Source organism: Mus musculus, chromosome 15 (assembly GCF_000001635.26).
Source record: "Mus musculus strain C57BL/6J chromosome 15, GRCm38.p6 C57BL/6J".
Taxonomy (NCBI): Eukaryota; Metazoa; Chordata; class Mammalia; order Rodentia; family Muridae; genus Mus; species Mus musculus.
The window spans coordinates 7,106,963-7,131,046 of record NC_000081.6 but is presented as its reverse complement, the minus strand read 5'-3'; the positions used below and the strand labels follow the sequence as shown (position 1 = coordinate 7,131,046).

Below are 24,084 nucleotides of genomic sequence, written 5' to 3'. Positions count from 1 at the left end.
GATCTCACCTCTCACAAGGCAAACACACCTCAGCTCAACTCTGGCCTGAGAGCAAACAGCAGCTCCGGCCTCCTTGACAATACGCCTCCTATTGAAACTGAGCTTAAGGTTCCTCATGGATGCCTCCAAATGAACACAGTTTCCACCTGGTTGGAAGAAGGAAAGTCAGGGAGAGAAAGAAAAGAGCACAGTCCAGTGTTTTTTAAAAGCACAGGCTATGCTGAGATTTGCTTCCCTCTGCCAGTCTCACCCGAGGAGCCTCTGCTCCTAGTGGAGTATGACTTCAGATCTGTGTCAAGATAATCCTGCAAGGGGAGGGGACGGCATCAGTTGCAATAAACAAATGCTTTAGTTTTTCACTGGGGGCGGTGCTTTAAATATAACGTGGGCACCGCTTTTGAACTCCTGACTAACGTAAAGTCAGGTCAACTCTAAGCAAATATTATTTGCTGGGTTAAATATGCAAGGGAAGGCATTGGATGGCAAAGTTTAAACTGAAAGTTCTGCTGAAAAACCCACTTTAAAGAAACAAAGTAAACGCAAAGAATGCATGTAACTGTCAGTCAGTAACAGCGCACGTGTCCTTTCAGTATCTGACTGCATTAAACACAGCTACAGAAAGGGACCCAAAGATAACCCTAGTGTAAACGAAAGATTCGTGTGTCTTGGCAGCTGAAGTGGGGGCTAGAATCACATAACTCAAGCTCCTGTGTAAGTTCACAACACTTGCTGTGCAGTTTTCTGTGCGTCTGGGTCCACGATCTCAGCTTTGTGCTTTAGACAACACATCCGGAAAGCCATCCATTAGGAAGCCTAACTTTGCTTGCCTACACTTTAACTTGGGAGTTTAATAAGTTTAGCGCCTTCGGACACAAGCACCTAGAACTACAGACAGGTCAGTCAAATGCACCATCAAAACAGAAAGGACGAGGAACTACTTTTCTGAAGCGCTGAGGTTTAGGGGCAGGAAACCATCTGGCAGGTCGCAGCTCCGAATGGGGAATTAAAGGTCCTGCCCATCCCCCTGGTAACCTCTGGCCTTGGAACTCAGTGCCCTTCGCGCCGCACAAGTTTCCCGCGGTGTAGCCCGCGTGGGCGCGGGCTGCAGGGTTGACCCCTCGGCTGGCACGGACGGCGTGAGCCCGAGTGGCGTTGCCCCAGAGCCGGGGACGCGCCCCCCGCACGCGCTCCGGGCTGCCGCGCCGCGCCCCCGCACTCACCAGCCGCTCCCGCGCCGCTATCTTGCCATCCCAGTCGGCCGCCGCCCCGGGGCAGCCCGGACCCTGCAGCACAGGACTGCAGTCCTGAAGGAGCAGTCCGGTGGTAGCAGCCGCCGTCCTGGCGCCCCTGTCCCCTTGCAGGCCGGCTCTAGCGGCCACCGACGACCGGCCGCCGCTGCCTTCTCCCAACCCCGCGAGCCACCGCAGCGCCAGGCGACGATAACGGCCGCGGCCACTGCCGAGACGCTCCGGCGCAGACTGCGCGCCCGGAGGCGGCGCCTGCGAGGAGCTCGGCGGGGGGCGCAGCACCCAGGCCCCGCCCAGGCCCCGCCCCGCGCGCCCCCGCAGCCTTCTCCGCCGTCCCTGCCGCGCGCACGGGGACGCGGGCCCGCGGGCCCGCGAGGCCGCGCGTGAGTCGGAGCCTCTGGGTCGCGCGCGGGCCCGGCGCCCAGGGAGGTGCCTCTGCCGAGACTCCGGTCGCGCGGCCAGCCTTGCAAGGTCACCGAGCGGCGGGCGAGAGCGCAGCGGCCCTGCGGGTGCAAAGCCTCCGGAAAGGCCAGCGGAGCCCAGGCGGCCCTGCGGGAAGCAGCGCGGCTCCCAAACCGCTGTCATTGCACTTTGCAAGCCGTGCGCGGAGGAGGAAACTCGTGTCGCCCCGAAAAGGCACACGGACGCCAATTACTGCGGGTTTTTTTTTTTTTCCTTTCTTTCTTTCTGATTTTGTGCATTACCTAAACTGCCCCCAAGCCGGGGCGCTGCCACTCAGTTCCCCTACTTTCTTGGTGAGGGGACCTCTCAGCTCCTGAGGGCCTGCGGGGGCAACTGAGAACATCCTGGAGCCATCTAGTCGTGCCTCTGAGGCGTGTTGGGCTTATTTGTGCAGAGAAGAAACGGATCCCTTAATGGGGTGAGATTTTTCCTCCGTGCATTGTTCCCATTTCCGCAGTTTCACTTGGCCTCGGTGTTCCTTCCAGAGTAATGCACCAAATGAAATTGGTAGGAGTGTTTTATGGCGCAGAGTCGTGGTTTGAAGATGTTTACGCTCTGTGCCGGACGCGTTTGATGGTGTTCTCTTTAGCACAATTAATTTTGCAAAGTTCAGAAATGTGCCAGACGGAGCCACTGGCACGCAGTCACATGGCTGTGCAGACACACCTTCCATAGGGAGCCGCTTGTTTGTTTTCAGATGTGATTTATCTGGTGCGCCAGGGCCAAGGAGTTTGTGAGGGACCTTTGACTGAAATTCTAGACTTTAGAATCTACAGCAATTTGCAAATCGGCAGGATGAAGCTTATTTTCTAAAATAAATATCCCCCGTTAATAATGTAACTCCAAAATGGGCAACAAGACACCTGAAAATATACTGCATGAAAAAATAAATTCTTAATAACATCTTTCAAAATAAAGTCACTAAGAGTATCCTAGTGACCAACTCCACTAAAGTGCATATTTTGAACATGAAGTGCCTCCTGCTGTCCATGACTGTTTCTGGACTGTGCTGAACCCGCCCCCATTTAAGTTGGACCATATTGCTTTTCCTTTATCCCCATTCTTTCCCACAACTTGAGAGACTTGGTATTCATATTGCAGTATTCTGTCTTTTCTATTAGACACAGCACCTATGGCTCACAGAGCTTTTAGGAGCTAACAAAAGTATTTTCATTTGTTTTCAGGTCAGAAGAAAAAAATAGATTCAAGTGTTTTAATGTAGAATAATATTGCTATCTTTGTACCTAAGGTAAACAAAATAAGAATGTTTAATGTTTAATAACTAAAGAGACTCATACATATCTAGAGTTCATGAAAAGCATGGCACAGCCTCGTTGTCCAGGACCTAGCATCCTTTTGCATGGAAAAAAATAGATAAGTAAACCTCAGACAAGACAACCACATGATTTTCACCTTGCATAGAACGCTGGCCCCTGTGGCCTTGCTCTCTTGATATGAATTTACTATTTAATCCTTATAACACACCTGTGAACTGAGTTCTGTTCCCACATGTAGGAACAGATACAAATTTCGTGGGGCCTGAAGTTTGTGCAGTTTGGGTGGCCCTCTTAAAAGAGCAAACAAAACAAAACAAATGAGAATATCCAACACGGTCCAGAACCACTCAGCACCTGGGGGAACAAAGAGGCCGGGCAGCCAGAAAGAGGCCTCTGTCTCAGCCATAGTGGCTAAGTTACCTTACCTTACAAATTGTACAAAGCACACATGGTCGTATAAACATACTGCCTAGGTTTTCTCGTATAGGGACGGAGAAAAGCTATCTGGAAGTTTGCCATCACAGAAAAACCCGCTTTGTATGTACCCATTCCACAGGCAAGAGTTTGGGAAATTCGTCACAAGTTGTTTGTTGAAATCTGTAACACTTTCATGATTCTGTGGAATGGCTAGAAGAATTGCAGTATGCACACTTCTCTAGGAGAAAGAATGGTTTCATATTTACATAAGATAGATACCATTTGTTATAAAGAAACCACTTTTAAAAATAGCAGTAACCATGTTGGATGGGACCAGTCCATAACTCATGTGAAGGCATTTGCTAGGACTCTGCCATCAGTGATGCCAGAGGCAAGTCAATTCTTTTTATCTCTGTGTTAAAAAAAAAAAAAAAAAAAGTAAATTAACCAGGAGTCACAGCTCAATTGCAAGTGCCATGGATGGACCCTATTTTTGTCTCCTTTTTCTGGATCCAGTGTGTTTTTAAATATCACTCTATATAATATCTATGGATTGCATTTTCATGAGATGCTATAATGTTTGTTTGCTATTTAAATGGCATATTAGGAAGAGCCTGACACATCTTCATAAACGTCTGACAGACAAATAAGGACATCGAGATAATAAATCACATAATTAGAGGTAGAAGGGTCAGTTATTTGGCAAGCTGATATGGAATAGATACAAGGCAGTGAGATACCGAAGCCTCACGCTCGATGCTTTCTTCTCATCTCATTGCTCTATGGTGAAGACTCAGACTCTTCTACACGGCAATTGCCTAGTCTACCTGCCTTTTTGTTTTGTTTATTCCTCCTCCTCTTGCCCCTCCTCTTCTTTCTCTTCCTCCTCTCCCTCCTTCTCCTCTTCCTCCTCTACTCTTCTCTATAGGAATTTAAAAAACAATAATAATAATGATAACCCATAATAAACATTCTAGGATTAAAAGGCTTTTGTCCTTCGCAGAACAAAAATACAGCAGCAAAGCAGAGATGACGGGAGGTTTGTTTTTGAATCTCAGCATCACCGTGGCCCTTCAGACAGCTTCTCTTGATGAATGACCTCATATGTATAGAGCTTGTCAGTCAGCAAGGCAAGGAAGGCATGCTGTCTTCCTGGAAGAACTGTTGGAACCAGATAAGAATCTACAAATTAAGCACAGTTCTTCACTGGCGAGTGGTTGAAGTGGCTGAAACCACTCCTCATTTTCAGTCTGACAGATGAATGTAGATTTAAATTGGTTTATTTCAGAGCACAGTTTTGGACAAGATTCAAAACTTTAATTAGATCCCTGTAAGAAGACATATGAGGGTAATCAGCTCATTTGCTCTAGATTTGATATTCCTTCCCCAAAGTGGTTTGGAATGCTATTTAAGGGACATGGGTTTTTTTGGTTTTTGTTTTTTTGGTTTTTTTGTTTGTTTGTTTGTTTGTTTGTTTAAAGCAATAAACACCATGAAACAAAGTATCTCCCCAGAATCCTGTCCCAAATATATTCTCTTCCAGCTAAAATGGCTTCAGAGGTATCACATAAAATACATTGGTAACGCATCACATCTCTAGCAGGGCACTGACTGAATTGTATTTTGTTTGTACTCTGATTATTTGTACTGTGCTTTCTTCCAAAAAGAAGTTTACATAGGAAGACAAACATTTAAAACTATTAATAATAATAATAATAATACACCTGGTTGAGGCAAGTAATAGGATATAAATACAAAATTAAACTCCAAGCTTCCCCATAACCATGAAGTAGGGGAAGTGGGAGTTCCCATAACTCTCACTGTCTAGTAAAAGAAATCATAGTTTCACTTAGGAGAAATTATTCCTGGGCCAAACTCGTCAAGGAACCTGGTCAAAAGAGTATTTATGCCGGGTGTGGTGGCGCACGCCTTTAATCCTAGCACTTGGGAGGCAGAGGCAGGGGGATTTCTGAGTTCGAGGCCAGCCTGGTGTACAGAGTGAGTTCCAGGATAGCCAGGGCGATACAGAGAAACCCTGTCTTGAAAAACAAAAAAGAGTATTTATATGAGGAATATACAAAAGTCTAAGACTTTTTTGTGGGCAGAAAAAAACTCAAGTAACTTCATTGCTATAGTGTGACACATCACTGTGTCAATTTTGCTACAGTTTCCTTGGCCAGACATTTTTCTCTGCCCACCATGCATTGCCTTTAGTGCACACTGTGTCAACGTCCTTTTGTAAAGATGCGTGACATATCTGCGTCACACACAAGTGATATATGCTATGAATCTCAGCATCGTTGTCCTTTTAGATAAATGCATCATCTGAGCACAGAGGTGCTGGGTGGAGTAGTGGTTGGAGGTGCTGGGTGGAGTAGTGGTTGGAGGTGCTGGGTGGAGTAGTGGTTAGAGCAGCCAGCTGTCCAGAGAGGGCAAAGCCTGGGGGAGGGAATGTGAGGCCTGAGTGGGTATGGCTGAGATCCCTATAGAATATTCTTCCTATACTTCCTTGTACTGTTTGCTATCACCCCAAGGCTCCTAGAGACCAGTCTAGTAGGTCAAGCATTTAAACTGGGGAAAGTTTAACTGCCTCGGGTTGTTAAAGCTAAGTTCCTGAGCCAGAAGCCTCGACTTAAGATTCATTGGGGGAAAGCAGCAAGCTGAGAAAGCCTCTGAAGGAAGGCAGGGATAACCTTGGGGAATAAACCCTTCCTGTCTTTCCTCATCCCCTCTTCCTTTCCTCCAGGGTTTCAGTGAGCATTGGTCTGATTGGAATCTTCACTTCACATCCTTCCTGTTCTTCTTAGCATCCTTGATTTCTGACCTGCCTGCTTTCTCTCCCCCACCTCTCTCTCCCCACTCACTCTCCCTTCCTTTCTTTCCTTCCTTCCTTCCTTCCTTCCTTCCTTCCTTCCTTCCTTCCTTCCTTCCTTCCTTCTTTCTTTCTTTCCTTTTTCTTTCTTTCTTTCTTCTCTTCCTCTTCCTCCTCCTCCTCCCTCCTCCTTCCTCTTTTCTTCTGTTGTCTCCATACCTGTCTCACTCTTAGCCCATCTCTTCCTCCCTTCCCTATGACCCTCCTCCTCCTCCTCCTCCTCCTCCTCCTCCTCCTCCTCCTCCTCCTTTACCAAGCACTTCTCTGTTCCTCCCTTCTCCTTCCGTTTTCATATTTATCTGTTACCAATGTCATTTCAGGGCAAAGCACAGAATGAGAATGGATGCTTTCTTACTTCTTACATCAATCATACACTCAGAGTCCTGTGCTAATATTCTCAGTTGGGCTAATGGATCCCACAAAAGAGCAATTTGCTCCATTCTCGGTGGTTATATTAAGTCCATTATTTAATTTATTCCTTCAGCTGCTGCACTTAGTGCTTTGCCAGAGGCATCTCTCTTGCAGATGGAACAAGAAGCCAGAAGATTAAAGGATTGAGCTGAGGCCCAGCAAAAGGTAGTGGGGTTGATATAAAACCTGACCCAAATTCCTTAAATCCCCGAATATATTATTCTAACTAATACACTTAATTCACAGACTTCACTATTCTGTAAAACCAAACACAAGAGTAAGAAAGTGAGCTTTTGTTTGCAGTTTCTGACTCTGAAGACATTTCAGTGGTTACACATTTGCCAGTAGGCATGACTCAAGGTCACTGAAACACTGGGTGGTTGGAAAATAGAGCTGAGTTAAATAATTAATTTAAATAGCAGGACTGTCCCTTGGGATTTCTTCAGGTACCTAATCTAGTACACCGCCTGGTCCCCTATCGGAAAACAAAAGTGGCCATCACTATGACAGCTCTGGTAAACAGGGACATTTGTGTGGTTGGTTTTCCCACTGGCACGTAAGGTAACTGAGGTCACTGCTCTCAGAGGAAAAGTCTGTCGCTTGGAATTTCTTTTCTCTGGCATGCCCAGGATTTTTTTGTTTAAATCACCAAGTCTTATGCTCAAATTGCGGACCAAGCCCAACAGCACGATGAACGCCATTAGAATCCACAAGTCTAAACTCCTCGGTCTTAATTTAGGAAAGAAACGCAGCTTTGTGGGTGTCCTCCCTCGGGGTGAGAGGCCACACTCATAGCTTACTAACCTGGTATTCTCTTCCTCTCACAGTTTTGCCAGAGTCACTGTTCTCTTCCTACACAGGAAGAGTCAAGACCACAAAGAAACAGATCGACAAAGAATTTATACACAGCAAGAGAATTCCGACTTTGCCATTATCTACAGTAATTTAGAAGACATTGGCTAAGAGCAGGTCTCAGGCTCATTGGTGGCTGGATAATAATCACAAGCATTTAATAACAGTAATGAGCATTTATATTTACCAGGCACTCATGGCTTCTTAGGTACCAATTCCACCCTATAGCTCTGGAGTCAAATGGAGGGAGGGATGTCATCTCTTTTTGGGTTTTGTTTATTTGGCCTTTATGAGTTGTTGTTGGTGGTGGTGTGGGTAGGTGTAGGTGTGAGTGTTTGTTTTTATTTTTTTTTTTACAAAGGTAAAGAAGTTCATAACTTGCCTGAGACCACATAACCACTCAAACCACTGCATTTGGGCCTCCAACTTACTCTCCCAATGTCTTCTGATCTCTACCCCAGGAGGTAGGGTTGTGGCTGTTCTCAGTTAACACTTTGATGTAGCTGTATGTAAGGTTCTAGCTTTGCTGTTCCCCAAGGATATGCTCAGAATCCCTTTGTGTCTCTCTAGTCCGGTGTTGGTTACTAAGCCTCATTGCTGTGGTAGAGCAGCCTTAGGCAGAAAGGGTTTATTTTAGCTCACACTTTGAGGGGTACAGTCCTTAGTGGTGGGAAAATTACAGCAGCAGGAGAGTGAGGCAGCTGTCACACTGCATCTGCAGTTAGGATGCTGAGAAGGATGACTGTTGCTGCTCAGCCCACTTTCTACTCTGTACGCAATCCCAGGACCCAAGGCCAGGGTATACGTCAGCCTACATTCAAGATGGATCTTCCCACTTCAGTTAACCAACCTCTCCCTTACAGATATGCCCAGACCATGTCTCCAAGGTGGTTCTAGATGCTGTCGAGTTGACAATAGTAACCCCCCACAATGCATTTTGTTCCTTTCCTTGGTCTTCATTAGTAAGAGTCTACTGTTTTTCTCTTATGCATTCCTGCATAAGGTAGGAGTACATTTGTACATGCATGAGTATATTCGGTGTGCATGCATGTGTGTGTGTGTGTGTGTGTGTATCTCAGCGTGCACATGTGATTATATGTTTTTGTGGCTCACATACATTGTGCAAAGGACAGAGGTCAACCATACTTGTCTGCCATACTTTTTGAAACCAGGTCTCTCACTGTGATATGGGGCTTGCCAATGAGGCAACACCAGTAAACCATTGAGTCCCAGGAATCCTCCTGTCTTGCTTTCTTAGCAAGGGGATTGCAAATATAAACCACTATGCCAATTTTTATTATTTGGGGAGTTTTATTACTGTTGTTGTTGCTATGTGAGTGCTAGGAATCTGACTGAGGTCACTACATATGCATGGCAGGTCCTTTACAGACTGACCGATCCCTCCACTCTGGTTCAAATACTATTTATTATAGGTTAACATAGATGGACTGCTGTTTCTTTGAGCTCAGCATTGTTTCTCAGTAGGACCTTTCCCATCCCCCATCCATGGCTGGGACTCTCACACTGTTATGCACCTTTGGTGGAACCTAAGGTTTTCTTTCTTCCTTCCTTCCTTTCTTTCTTTCTTTCTTTCTTTCTTTCTTTCTTTCTTTCTTTCTTTCTTTCTTTCTCTCTCTCTCTCTCTCTCTCTCTCTCTCTCTTTCTTTCTTTTTTCAACTTGAAAACATCTTCATACCTTATACTCAAAATCTGCTAAAGCCAGGAACATCCCTTGATCCTTCACTAGGCTTAGTGAACTAGTTTGTTCTCTGTATTTATGTCTTAATTTCACACCAAGTGATTTAGCAGCAGGGGAGCTTGACAGAGTTACACTTGGGTTGTTTGCTGTTATGGTTCACTGGATTTTTCAATACTCAGGTTTGTCTGAGTATTGAAATACTATAGGTTTGCACCTTTTAGAAATTAAAAAGAATTTCAGTTGAAGAACAAAGCCCTACCACTATTCTCTCAGTGTAACTTTCAATACATCTGCTTGACCAGTGAAGATTCGTCTCATACAGAAACACTACAAAGATTTTAAAAGAATAGAAAGTCCTCAAAGACTACATGGCTATAAGGAAAGCTAGGGAAGGTCAGGGTCCAACCACAAGAAACTGTGATGGGCACAGGCAACACCTTCATATGTGACAAAAGGAAGAAATGATAACGTTCATGTGGAAGCACAAAGGATAAAAACATGGTGTCATCATTAGACTTCTAAATTTAGTATTCAACAAATTCATTGACTTTGTCGATGCGATCTGCCTGACAGTAAGTAAGACAGAGGGAGAGACCCCACTTACACTGCAAGCTGTTCTCATTCAAACCACCACAACTACCCCACCTTCAGAGTGGTCATGTGACCAGTAAGTGATGTGCCAGGACACAAGGTCTCCAAGGCAAGATATCCTTTATTTGTAGCACTGACCAATTTCCATAGCGTAAATACTCAGGCCATGGCTAATTCCAAGCCACAACGGTGAAATCACTGGGGAAATTGGAAAGACCATTGATCATCTGGGGAAAACTATCCCTTGATCAGAAACAATGGTGCCCAAAGTAAGAGGCACTAGGTGTGTGGATAAAGAAATTCCAACATTTCCTGGTGAGCCACCTGTCGTAGGGTTCCTCTGGAAAGAGTCTTCCCATAATTTAGTCAGCTCAGAGCAGAGAAGAGCAGAGGAGAGGAGTGAAGAGCTGAAGTGTGGGGTCATCATTTGGCTCCTTGGAGATGGTCCAGCCTGACCGTCCAGACGGCAGTTAGACGGGACAGTGAGTCCTTCCTGCTCCTTCTCTCCTTCTGCCTTTGGCCGTTGTTGTTTTATGTTCTTTTGATTTTTGGTTTTTGTTGTTGTTGTTCAAGACAGGGTATTTTTCTGTGTAGCATTAGCTATCTTGGAACTCACTCTGTAGATCAGGCTGGCCTCAAACTCAAGAGATCCAACTGCCTCTGCATCCCACGTGCTGGGATTAGAGGCATGTGTCTCTGCCACCCAACTTTCATCCATTTTTTTTGATTAGTCATTAATTTTCCTTTTATTAATCCTGCCCATACTGGCTTTTGTTTTATTGAAAGAATACTATCCTTTTTTTTTTTTTTTTAAATTCAAAAAGCTCTTCAAAAGGTCAAGCCAGCAATGGCAGTTAGGAGGCACTGTCTCTACATAGTCCATAGTTCACTCACTCTAAGGACCTTTACACCTCTCTATCTTTACCAAGGAAACTGAACTGGTAACTGTCTTGTAAACATCAGCTCTGACTGCTGTAAAGACTGTTTACACTCAACACATTCAAAGTTGGAATCTCATTCTCTACTGAAAACACACTCTTTCTACGCCCCGGCCTTTCACTAACTCATGGACTCACCGTGTGCCTGACCAGGGACATGAAAGCTAACGGGTTCACAAGGTTCTGTCACTTATGACCTTTTGTTCCAAAGAGAGACACTGACAACACACAAACACAAAGGCGAATGACAAATCATTATCGACTTGAAACGAGCATTTTTGGAGAGGAAATGAAGTACATTTAAAGAATAATGACGGGCTTGCTGTTTCAAATGGGATAGCTTGAGGCAGAGAGGGCTGCATGGCATGAAAGCAGCATCCATGAGAATATCTGGAGCATTAAGCAAGCGGGTGCTGAGCGAGTTCTAGCCCTGCCAGAAGAGCCTAACTGGAACCTAGCAGGCACGAAGAATGAAGAGACTGAAGGATATCTGGGGACCAGATTAGGTAGAAGATTCTTAGCCTCTCGGATTTTTCATTTTCTCTGTACATAATGGGGGTGTTTGAAAGACAAATCCTCCTGGTCCGTCTATGGACTGGAAGGGTGCGTTAGAGAAACTATTGCCTGTTGCAGTTGTCCTGGTGAGAGATCTGGCTGGTTGTGATGAGCATCATTCTAGGTGCTGAGGAGGAGCACCAACCATCACTGTTTAAGCGTCCATCACTTGCTGCATCCCAGGGCTTCAGTTTCTATGGTACAGGGGTTTCTCAAGACATTGTCTCCTAGGCAGACACTTGTGTAGAGGTTTTCTTAGAAATGCGGGAGGCAGAGGCAAGTGAATTTCTGAGTTTGAGGCCAGCCTGGTCTACAAAGGGAGTTCCAGGACAGCCAGGGCTACACAGAGAAACCCTGTCTCAAAAACCAAAAAAAAAAAAAAAAGAAAAGAAAAGAAAAGAAAAGAAATGTTCCCAGTGAAGTGTGTCATGGAGAAAGGGGACAAGATCTGGCAAAGAAAGGTCATGGGCAACAGGCAGAGTCTTGAGTTTTATAGCTGGGATGACCCCTAGAGCTGTCCTGGGTTGTGATGAAAGACAGAGTCCTCCATACCCCAAACAGTAATCAATCATCCCGCAAAACCCTGGGAGGACCGAGGCGTGGCCTGGGGTGAAGGGAGTCGACAGCTGAGGGATCTTTGCTGGCAGCCTTCCCAGTAACTTGAATAGTAAGGCCATTATTCTTGAAGGGGAACTCTTGGCACCCATCTCATGGCATCTGCCACACTGCCTCTCTTTGAATTTGTCACTCGAGCTATCCTGGTTTAATTTCTCATTCCTCTCACTTAGCCTACTGTCTGATGTTCCATCATCAGAGTAACACCCTGTAGTCAAAGCCAAGTGGTTCCTTATTGCCTACAGAGTAGCAGAAGCCTGTGCTCTGTCATAGCACAGCACTCAGAACCTTCTAATAACCACCTACCGTCCGCCTAATGCTTGCCTTATAATCTGGGCAGGCAAGCTGATCAGCACACCCTCAATTCCATAGTCCAACAGGAGACTATCTCCTCCTACTTTACTTAGCAAAAGCCTATTCTTTGAGACGAGTTCAAATACCACCTTCCTCTTTGGCCTCTGCTTCTATTCAAGTCCCCATTACATTCTACCCAGAGTGACTGTTGGATGGGTAAGACCAGCAGCACGCCAGTGTCATTTAGTCTCCCTTAGTCCCTAATCTCATAGCACACAGCAGCCACTCAGTATGTCAACTTGTCTTGGGTCATCCCAACTTTTTCCAGTCCTAGATGACACTCTGAGGAATGAATGACTGTAAGAAAAGATTCAAGACCCAAACCATTTATATTCAAAATCGGATCTAGAACTCTGAGCAAGTGAAACATGTTTTGTTTCAACTTGTTCGCCTTTAAGGTTCTGATAATGAAAATAGTTGGTATAAAACGGATTAGTCTAAGTAAATACTAGGAGTAGTAGCTGCCCTTCATAAGCATACAGACAAGCGTTGGAGCATGGCTATATACCTAGAGATTACTAAAGGTGTAACGTTAGTTATGTAAAGGGCCCGCCCACGGTCTCACCCTGAGTACTGTTGTTGATGAGATTCATAGCCTCAATGAAGGGCTCTTTCACAGCTGCTCTGTGGGGAAATCTGCTCACAGGGCTCTTGTTTTCTCTCAGGAACATTCTTTAATGAGCGAAGATATTCTTGCAAAACACTCTGGAATCTGTGCTTTCCTGGGGCCCTTTCAGTCTGGACTGAGACCTGGGTTTATAATGAAGATTATGCAGTTTTCCAATGTGGAAATTTTTTGAAAAGCACAAAGCATCATATTTAAAAATGAATAGGTTCACAGACACTTGCAAACTGAAAACAACCCTAGAGATTTCTTAGTCCAGGGGACAAGAAAACAAGGAGATTAAGTGACTTGCCTAATTCTCACTAACTTATCCAAGTTCTTGAAGGACAAAATTACTCAATAACATTATCCATTTCAGCCAAAAGATGCTATTTCCTTCAGTATGTATAATTTGGACCAAAATAGACCTAACTTGTTAAATCTTGTCAGAACAAAAAGAAAAAAAAAAGAATTTTGTTTATGTCTAAGACATTGTTATCCTTAAAATTTATCTTGATTTGGTATAACATCTTCTTTGTCTTATAATTAACTTTTTCATGAGGATAAATAATTACCACAATTATCTATGCAATTATACCTTTAATAATTCACTCAAAAGATATTTAATTAAATTATCTTTTATGCATCATACTGTGAACTAAGAATCAGAAGCTTTAAATGAATGAGCCCTGGTGCTTTCTGAATGGGCCACATTTATAGCTGCTGTGTATCTAAGTTGTTCGAGTTCAAGTCACTTCAGAACATGGGTTCAGACTAGGACATGATCTTCAAAGGATAAGTATTAAATATAGTTAGTCACAAAATCAGTGATCGGGTTCAGAGCCTACTGACCATATCCATAGCCAGTTACCATGACGTGAGGAATGTTCTCAGGAAACAAATAATACGCTCCAATCTCCCTCTCTTTTGCCCTAGGAGTTGAGTTATACACAGTTCAGGGTCAAATATGAGGCATCATGAATTTTTTAGCACAGTATTATGTTATGATATAATTTTAATGTATGAGTGGAAATATTAAACAATGATTTGCTAGTGTTAGGTGGGAAACAATGTCTCCTTGAAACAACTCTGGAAAGTTTGGGGGTGGACACAGCACCCAGATTTCTTTTAGTGTGCTTCTTTTCCTGAAACTTTTAACATCTCAAAAGGGAGACAGAGCTTTCGACAAGGTCAAAGTCACTTAACTGAAGCCTGCTATTGTGTTTCCTGACCTAAAACTTTAACATCTCAAAATGAAGACAAAGCTTTTGACATGCCAAAGTCAATCACTCTGGGCCTGCAGGGCTTGGCCCTGGAATACCTCGGACTACGTTCAATTCTGTGCATAAACAAAGGATTGTGTTATTTACTAACACATTATTTAATTGCTATAGCTTAAGCCTCCTTTATCTTTTTGTATTATTAAAGAGAACAAATTATTCAAACCATTTATGTAAGACTCTTATAGGTACTCAATAATCACTATTAAAAGTATCACCCCAGTGTCACTTTCTAAGCAGGTCTACTTTTTGCATTAGGAAACAATTCAGTATGTCTACACACTCAAGATCTGCACAGTTTAGCTTCTGCTTCCTTTCTAACCTCCTCTCCCACCATCCTCCTTGTGGTCTAGCCCTTGATCCACACACAGCTGGCTTTGCAGTTTGGATTATTTTATTAGTTCACTGGAAGAGAATGGAGCCCTAGAGAATGGAGTCATACAGACCAACTCACGAGAGATTAATGTGTAATGCACAACTGATTTCCCCATTCAGACAAGCCAGATGTTTGTGTTGTTGGTGACCTTGTTTTTGGAAAAGGAGTCAATGAGAATTTGTGAGCTAGAATCTGTGCCCAAGGAGGAATCTTACTTCTGCTTACTAACTGGGTAATCCCAGGTCAGGAGAGCAGGAGACTTTCTAGTATGCAATCTGCATCAAAACACTGGGGATAACCTTAGGCTTTATCTCTGGGTCATAGTTGTGACAATTAAATGGGAGACTATGCCTCTAGCATAGCACTTAAGACCACACTACTGTGTGCAGTCAGCCACCAGCCAATATTAGCTATTGTTTCTAGAAGGGAGGCCTAGCAAAAAACGTGTAAAGGGAGTTAGTGTCAGACAACTTATTTTTCCAAGATCTATTAATTGTGTAGGTTCCGGTTGATAGCTTCATCCATTCAATAGTTACAATGAAATAGTGTCAAACATTACAGAAGTTCCTCCGGAGTCCGCGGTCCTGTTATTTGCATATGTAAATGAATGCATTCTTGGACATGGAAATGCAAATTCACAAAGCCTCTATTGTTCTGCTTACCCATCTTCCACTTAAAGTGCTTACAAGGTAATCAAGACAGAGTGCCTTAGCTCAGAGCTCTCAAGTCATTGCTACTCTGCTTCACACAGTTCCAACCACTGTTTCCTTCATTGCTGGCCACCTTATTTTTGAGACAGGGTCTTTCTTTGAAACCACAGCTCACTGATTCTGCTAAGATGGCCTCAGGAGCCCCCTCTCTCCACAGCTGTGGGGTTAGAATTGCTGTCACTACCTGTGACTATCACGTCTCTCTTTCCTCACACATTCTGAACTCCTCATCCTGCCCAGGATTCCGTGAAGTTGTTTCATTTCCTGGAATCTCTCCCCACCCACCTACTCTTTGTCCTGACTCCAAACTATTGGCTTCGGGAATTCCTCCCAGGTCCCTCAGGCCTTCATCATCTTTAGAATCAAGTGTTCCTCCTTTTCTGTGCTCTTCCTCAGTCAAATCATGCTGAAGGACCAACTGGACAAGAGCATTTCCCTTTTGTTTCCTCCAGGGCCCTTCACGTAGGCACTTAGTCAGTCTATACATAAATGAGTAGATTTACGCTGTGTAACAGCCTGGGCTTTCCTGTGATGTAAAGTTCAAGTTCAGGCTCTGAGCTGTCACATGACGCATTCTGTTGCACAGTCATGATTGGCAGAGGAAGACGTAAGCTCATATTTTCCCAATTCTGGGGGAAAGTGATGGCACTGGGCCCATCAATCATCCAAACTGAGCTGTACCCTTTTCCTAAGGACATAGCTGGCCTTCTATCAGTATAGCCTTCTATCCCCACCACTACCCCATTACACATAGTAGTTTCTACAACCTCCATGTGTACCCCTCCATCATTCTCCTTAGCTTAAACTTCACTCAGCTTAAGCTATACCCATCTCTACCCTCAGTGACAGCCCTTCCCATCCCTAACTCTGATGTTGCCTTTTATTCTTGAATCTATTCAAACCTTCATTTTCATTATATGAGTGTGTGTGTGTGTATATATATTGTTTTATTACTACCTGTAATAATTTATTTTTTCATCTTATCAAGACAGCCTGTGTCTTTCTGCCTTAGAAATATATGCCCAACAAAAATGTAGACCTTCACCTCTTGGTATCTAAGATGAATTGGTTCCTAGACCCCCTATCAATCCTAAATCTCTTATATAGAATGACATAGAACTTTAGTTGTGTGTGTGTGTGTGTGTGTGTGTGTGTGTGTGTGTATAAAAATCTGGGCAGTTTAAATACATCTCTAGATTGCTTATACTGCCTAAGGCAATGTAAATTCTACAAAGATAGTTCTCTTTTATTATTGTTTAAATAAAAATGATCAGTAAAAAGGCTCTGTATTTTCACTATGTCAAAAAATAATTTTAGGCCCATGAGATGGGTCAGTATACAGAGCTAGAAAATGCAGTGTATCCCATACCTCTTGCATATCATCTCTACTTAAACACACCCTCCATCTACACGCTCATCTTGTTGCAGGTTTGAGGCCAGCTATGTCCTTAGGAAAAGGGTACAGCTCAGTTTGGATGATTGATGGGCCCAGTGCCATCACTTTCCCCCAGACACTCAGAATAGTAGAACTGAGGGGGAGCTTGGCTAAGTCCCGTTCGTTTGTCATCTCTCTGGCCTGATCTTATCTCCATGCTACTGGGTTTTCACTTCAATGGACACAGAAGTTCTGAGGAACATGAAAGGGGAAGAGATTTGGGGCACACACCCTAACCCTGGTCTCTCAGCTATGCTACCCTGTCAACTTCCTCTTCTCTGAGCCTGCTTCCTCTTCTCTACTTTAGGAATAGACTTTCAAGCTTAAGGTTGTGTTCAAGAACCTCTTACTGACTTATGTCACCCTTACCATTACCTCTGACTATTCCCATAATGACCTATGACCTGTTCCTTCTGCTTTCACCTGGTTAAGGTATTCGATGAAAACCTGAACAAATGAACGGGTAAGCTCTATATGATAGCTCAGGCCTGGCAGGCATGCAGGAGTCAGGGATGAGCACAGGACCCCTCTCCTGTCTCTAGCACAAGCATAGTTGTAACAAAGTGCCTTAGGATTGAACAACTGTCCTTTCCTTTTTATAGCTTGTTAAAATTATCTATCTGTCTGTCTATCTATCCATCCATCTATCATCTACCTATCCATCGATTTTTTTCTTCACAGATCTTATAAGCTTAGTGTCCAAGATAAGGTATTCTATTTTTATCAGATGATGTCATGTCTTCCACTGATTACACTTTTAAAATTTTACAAAAGTTGCTACTTTCATTAAAGGCTTCTTGTTGTTGTTGTTTGTTGTTGTTATCTTGTGTGTGTGTGTGTGTGTGTGTGTGTGTGTGTCTGTGTGTGTGTGTGTGTGTGTGTGTGTGTGTGTGTGTGACCTAGGGCCTTGAGCTAGCCAGACAAGTACTCTATTGCTGAACTCAATTACCTCTTTAAAAATAAAAATAAAAAATTTAAGTACAAAACAATGGGCTTTATTGTGATATTGAAACTATTAATATTAGGGCTGGAGAGATGGTTCGGGGTTAAGAACACTGACTATTCTTCCAGAAATCCTGAGTTTAATTCCTAGCAACCACATGGTGGCTCACAATCTGTAAGGGGATTCAATGGCGATTTCTGGTGTGTCTGAAGACAGCTACAGTGTACTCATATATTAAATAAATAAATCTTAAAAATAAACTATTATTATTATTAATTATTTTACATTTATTTACTTGTGAAGGGAACAGTACATGTGTGCTAGAGGAAACGTGGATATTTGAGGACAACTTTTAGGAGCCAGTTTTCTCCTTCCACTGTGTGGGTCCTGGAGTTCAAACTCAGGTTGTCAGTTTTGACAACAAGTGCTTTAACCTGCTGCAAGTCTCACTAGCTCTCATTATGACATCTACATCCCAATCTTTTCTACTGCCTTCTGTCAAAGCCTTGGGAGGGGCAGAAGAGCTTGTACCTTTTCGTGCTCTGTTTGTTTACAAAGAAAACTTAAATTACATCAGCCATATTTTTCGATATGGGGCTTGCTTGAATTTTCTTGCTTCCATTTGACTGTAATGTGAGCCAGCACTTGGAGCCATAGAAACAGGACACCATTCAGTAAGCAAACAGCTGTAAGTGCCAAGAGTGACATACAGCACAGCTGCCATTGAAGGAGGCTAGGTGTCCAGGTTGGCCATCACTTTTAACACATTGATGTGACACCAGACAAGTTCCACAGCACCATGCTGTTGACAGAGACTTACTTGGATACAATGGTTAGTTGTCTCTGATAAGAAAAAATCAAGTAACCAGTAACATAACTATTTCTACCTGACATTTTGCTACATTCCTGCTGGGGGAGGGATTTGAAGTAAAATCCAGATGTAGCTCAAGCTTACACTGTGCAAATTAGTAAAACAGAGCTCTGACAACTCAGTCTTTAACTAGAGATGGATCTCTGGACAGAGTCCCGAAGTGCTTCCATTAGCAAAACCATAGGTGAACTACAGTGCATTCGTCTGATCAAATTGAAGCTCGGTCGCCAGGCTGCCAGGGGAATGGATGATTTGAACTGACACTGATGATATAAACAGATACTCAAGGTTATGGGAGTTTTCTGAAAAGCTTGAAGTATTCAAAAACACCATTTGAAAAGGCTATTGTGATTTTGCTTGTGGGCATCAGCCAGCTCTCTCGCCTTCTTCTCTTTTCTTCTAATTCTGACTTCTACAAGTTTCTTTTTCCAAGCTAAAGCAAACAAACAAACAACAGAAAGAGTCTACCATTGATGACCCCCTCATAGCTCTGAAAGAGTCTACCACTGATAACCCTCTTATATCTCTGAAAGTTTTCCAGTGCATGCTGGTAGTTATCTTTTCTCTCTTCCACAGAGCCAATAAGCTAGAGGAGGGCATGACAGAACTGTTTGGCTTCTTAGTTCCCTCTGTGCTGGATAGTTTTATGTCAACTTGACAGAAGCTAAAGTTATCTGAGAAGAGGGAACCTCAAATGATAAAATGCCTTCCTAAAAAACAAAAAACAAAAACAAACAAACAAAAAAACGCCGGGCATGGTGGCACGCGCCTTTAATCCCAGCACTTGGGAGGCAGAGGCAGGCGGATTTCGGAGGCCAGCCTGGTCTACAAAGTAAGTTCCAGGACAGCCAGAGCTATACAGAGAAACCCTGTCTCACAAAACAAAACAAAACAAAACAAAACAAAACAAAACAAAACAAAACAAAACTGCCTCCCTAAGATATGCTCTAGACAAGCCTGTAAGGCATTTACTGAATTAATGATTGATGGGGAAAGGCTCAGCCCATTGTGGGTGCTGCCATCCTTGGAATGGTGGATCTGGGTGTTAAAAGAAAGCAGGCTGAGCCAGCCAGGAAAGCAAACCTGCCATGGACCACCCCAGTCTACAGTGAGCACTTGGCCCAGTTCTTGCAAATATATAGAGTATTCCTTGCATCAGTGATTTGGTCAAGATTGCTTTTGGTCTGAGCCAAAACAGTGAGACCTTGTTTAAGATTTCTAAATTGGTCATCACAATGCCATCTTGCTCATCATAGGAGAATTTACAGAGGACAACATAGAAGTATGTGGCTCTAGTAGATAGAGATGCTTGAAGCCATCTTTGGACTATTTAGATTCAGCTGTAAGTGAAGCCCTGATTTCAGGCAGATGACTTTTCTCTGTCTTACCTCCCTGCTCCCTAAACCCCTGGTCATTTCTTGCGCAACTTCTCAGACGTCCCATGATCACACCTTCCTAGTACTTCTTAGTGCAAATCACTAGCCTAGATAGTCACTTTCCCTGTCCTCAGACTGTCCAGTTGGTGGGATGTCTGCCTGCCTGGCCTCTCTTGTATGAGGACTTTAAGCCTCATTGCCGTGTGTGTGTGTGTGTGTGTGTGTGTGTGTGTGTGTGTACATACTCTTTATATATAGTATATTTATTCTTTTTCTTTTAGTTTACCTTAAAGTGTCTGATTTAGTTTAATTCTGTTACTCTGAAATAAACACTCTTGACAAATAAAGCAACTTAGGGAGGAAAGGTTTGATTTTCACTTAGAGGTTACAACAAATCATTAAGAAAAATCCGGACAGGATTTAGAGTCTGGGCTGTTTAGTATTCTACACCACATTACCTTTGACCAAAGAACTCAACTTAACTAAGAGGGACGGCAAGAATGATGGAAGATGATATTTCCTGATTGGCTTGATGGTCAGCATGCACTCAACCAGCCTTTTTAAACAGATCAGGACCACCTGCCTAGGGATGACGATGCAGTGGGTTGGACCCTGCTGCATGCAAAGCAGACATGTCCATAGGACACTTGGATGTAAGCAATTTCTCAATGGAGATTTCTTCTCTCAGATGTCTCTAGACTATGCCAAGTGAGGTGGAAACTTAAGGGTTTTTTAGAAAGTCGGTTGCATGGTGTTTTGCTGGGGCAAATACATGAAGGAACATTTCATTAAAGTGGATACAGATGTGAATGGCTAAGGCATACTTGTGAAGGAAAGTTTCACTGAAGTGGACACAGGAGAGAGGATGTTCTGCTAAAGCAAGCACATGAAAAGACATGTGATGAAGGAGTCTTTGCTAACAACATGCATGTATTGGTCTCCCTTACATTTCGTAGTTGAGCAGCATTTGTCAGGACTCCAAAAAACTTCTGGTGGTGTGCTCAGTTTCTTGCTGCTTACACAGACTCAGGCTGATTGGATGCATGTGATGAGGCAAGAACCATACTGAGGCAAGGCATGTGGAAGACACACGATGTATGGAGGGTATAAATAGGACTCTATGGAGTGACAGAGAGAGAGCTTGACCTGCTGGTACAGCTAGCTGTGCAAGACTTGTGAGTCTTTGTTGATCTTTGCTTCCCTGAGAGAGGCACAGCCAAGAACTTCTCCTGGCATCCCCAGGTCCCTCCTGCTGAGGCCTGGCTGTCTCTGCTAGGTCGTGTCACCTCTGTTGCTAACCTGACTCTACCGAACTGGACTGCTGGTGTATCTGTGAAGTATTTGTGAGTGGATCAAGCTGCCATAGCTTGCTGACCTGTGAATTGAACTGCTAATTTCCAGACAACATAGATGGGAGTTGCTCCAAAGAACCTTTCTAAACAGGTTCACCTCTCCCTCCCGCCGCACCACCCCCACCCCCATATCCTTTTCTACTACCTCTAGTGTGTGGTAGGCTACAAGGGAGGTTAAAGACTTTAAGACCCATCATTAAACGTAAGGTTATAAAAATTTAAAGTTACGGCCAGGAAACAGTTAAAGCTAACCACGATGCTATCCTAGTGTAAAGAAAGAACATTTCATCATTTAGAAATCCGAGACAGAATGTAAACAGCTCAGGTAATTTAGAGGCTATGTGTACTAGCCAATGTCGGCTAATGTACTTGTGGCAACAACTGACTCACAATATTAATAATCGATAACTTCCAATGTTTCTTTCTTAGGCGTCCTTATTTCCATTGCTAGATGTGCCAGAACTCTGGACAAAAACAGAACAAAAACCCAAAACTCCTTCCACACGCATGGCTAGTTTTACAGCAGAAGATAAAAAGAATAGGTAGCCAATGGGTGGCTTTTGAGGTGTCTATTTAGAAATAGCAAAGGTTGCCTGCAGCCACCTTACATTGGCCAAATCAAGGTCAGGTGGCCCTTACATTCAAGGCAGCAAGACGGACAGAAAAGGAATAGCAGATAGTTTGAAGACAAATATAATCGGCCTCACAAGAATTTTAATAAAACAAGAGGAGAGACTCAATGGTAAGATAAGTGCAGGGCCAGTTCCGTGTTTTATTACCTCTAGAGCTGGGGTGTATAAACTTGTACAGAAGGCCCTAGTCCTACAATGAAGAAAAGGAAAACCAAGCTTGTTAACCATGTGACATCTCTGATTTCATCGGATACTTTCAAGCAGTGTCTCGAAATACCCCAACAAGGTGAGCTGCCCCAGCCAGGGAAGCCCCTGTGTTACAGACACAATGCTATCTTCTTCATGAAAGTGTGGATATGAGAAATCCCCAGTAGAAAATCTCATCACAAACGGTAGCTTTCAGTTCCTAGCATCTTTACACAGTCAAAAACAAGCAAAACAGAGTATTCTAATAGGTGTTCTTTAAAAAGCCCTAGGAATTCTATGCAAATGTCTCTAATATTATGCTAACTAGTTCCAAGCTGTTGAAATTTAATAGTATTAATGGAAAGCTCAGATGAGGTGAATCTAAAAAGCCGGTTCTTCCGGGCAGGTGAGAGTTCCAGAAAAGATTTTACTTTTAAAGCCTTTTCATTACTCTGTTTGGAATTAGGCAATTCCTGTAAATTAAAGCAGTGCGCCTTTGTCTCCCCGTTTATGGGAAACTTGACTTTGAAATTCACGAGCAACTCTGTAGTGATAAATATGCACAAGGCCTACTGGCATCTACTGTTGACTTAGTTGGAGCTGGCAGTCTGCTTTCTTTCCCCTCCACTCAAGGACCTCTTCACATCTCTTCTTCCTAACCCCATGATGCTTTCTTTGAGTGTTTCCCCTGCTGTTTCTTGGTCTTCTTCCAAATCCTCAGCCTCTCAGGCAAATTTTCCCTGGGTCTGTCCTTCCTACGAGCCAACATACACCCAATAGCCCGTGTGATCTTGGAAACATGGGAGCCGACCCTCTCTTTTCTATCTTCACATTTGTATAAAGGTTACAGGGACAGCGTACTACCCAGTTCTTAGCTGTGGCCTAGCTGAGTTAGTGAACTTCTAGCCAGGTATGATGATGAACCACCTCTAATCTCAGTACTCGGCAGGAGCATGGTTGAATTAGGATGGCCCCCATAGGCTCAGAGCTTTGAGTGCTTGGTCACCAGGAAGCGGCACTATAAGCAAGTATAGAACTGGGACTTTGAGGTTTCAAAACCCAAGCCAGGCCCAGTCTTCCTGCTGCCTGTGGATTCAGATGTATAACTCTCAGCTACTACATTGGCCTGTGCGCCACCATACACAACAGACGGAGCCTCTGAAACTGTAAGCCAGTCCCAGCTAAATGCTTTTCTTTATAAGAGTTGCTGTGGTTGTAGTATCTCTTCACAGCAGCAAAACAATGACTAGGTCAGAAGGCAGGCTTGAGGTCAGCCTGAGGTTGAATGAAACCTTGCCTTAGAATATCAGTCAATTTCTCTGTACCTCAGTTTCTTCCTCTCTTAAGAAATAAATCACTCGCCCACCACAACTTGATAGATCCCTATTGCTCAATATACCATCCTATGGCAGTGACAGGACATGGTTAAAGTTGATATTGGCCAGAAATCTTTTCCCCTGCTGGCTAGCCTTATAGAAGGTGCTCTGCAGGTTCCCAGAGTTAAGAAGAAGGGAGTCATGTGCCTTCCCCAGCTGTGAACTCTGGGTGCTGAAATAAAGACTGGTGTGGCAAGATATGTCTCTAGATGTGATAGCTGCATGAGTCTTATAGAGGTAGCCAACTGGTCTCTGATTGAATTTTTGACCCACTATATGAAAAGAAACACAACCCATCATTGGGGAGTTCAGAGGCCCTGGAAGCAAAACTACATCTCCTATTCTGGTGAATGGGCATAGCACTGACCTGCCCTCTGCATCCTTATCTCTATAGCCACAGAGTCGAGCATCCCTCAGACTTCATCAGAGGAGTTTCTTTGTACACCAGATAGTAGTGAATGCAGAGACTCACAGTTGGCTAAAGTGCAGGGGAGAAGCATCAGTGGATGCTTGCTCTGCTCTAAGTGGAACATCTACATCTCATCCCTTCCCCAGGCTCAGCACCTTGGAGGAGGAGGATTAGAAAGATGATATGAAACAGGTATCAGAGAAGATCAGAGAAAAAACAATGTCTCCTACACATGACAGGGCAC

General features: G+C 43.7%; 1 protein-coding gene across 4 annotated transcripts in view; it reads right to left on the bottom strand.

Moving 5' to 3' along the window:
• Lifr (LIF receptor alpha) overlaps positions 1-24,084 on the bottom strand; it is a 106,880-nt gene that overhangs the window by 66,443 nt on the left and 16,353 nt on the right. Inside the window, exons 1-2 of one of the 4 annotated variants that reach the window (NM_001113386.1) lie at positions 1,221-1,475; positions 9-146 (exon numbers count right to left, since the gene is read on the bottom strand). The exons of 1 other annotated variant lie outside the window; for it this stretch is intronic. The gene's annotated coding sequence lies outside the window, so the exon portion shown is untranslated. Of the gene's footprint in view, positions 1-8; positions 147-1,220; positions 1,493-24,084 lie in introns of those variants that run through there. 2 more of the 4 variants (XM_006519970.4, NM_001358593.1) reach the window with 2 other exon arrangements.